The sequence below is a fragment of the Lupinus angustifolius genome, chromosome LG18, assembly GCF_001865875.1.
Source record: "Lupinus angustifolius cultivar Tanjil chromosome LG18, LupAngTanjil_v1.0, whole genome shotgun sequence".
NCBI lineage: Eukaryota > Viridiplantae > Streptophyta > Magnoliopsida > Fabales > Fabaceae > Lupinus > Lupinus angustifolius.
In genome coordinates, this window is record NC_032026.1 from 5,790,167 (window position 1) to 5,790,610 (window position 444).

The following is a 444-nucleotide window of genomic DNA, read 5'->3' on the forward strand; positions in this document are numbered from 1 at the left end:
GAGTCACTTGTAAAGTGCCCCCACATCTCCTTGGCACTTTGACACTGAGATACACGAAAGAATACGTCATATGATAAGGCCGATGTGATTATGTTCTTAGCACGTAGGTTGTACTAAACCTTTTTGCGCTCCTCATCGGTCCACAAACTTTTAGGTTTTTCTTTTGGTTCGTCATCCACTAAGTGTAGTGGGACGAAGGGCCCGTTGATTACGGATTCCCAAATATCCGAATCAATGGCCTCAATAAAAATCTTCATTCAGACTTTCCAGTAGGCGTATCCCTCGCCATCGAATACGGGAGAGCGGTTAATGGATGCGTCATCACTGCCAAAGGGGTTGGTGGAACCCATTTAATTCCCTTAGGATCACGCATATGCGGTTGAGTTAGCACGTCGTACTAGCTTTGATACCACTTGTTAGGTATCAGTGGTCTAGACACACCTA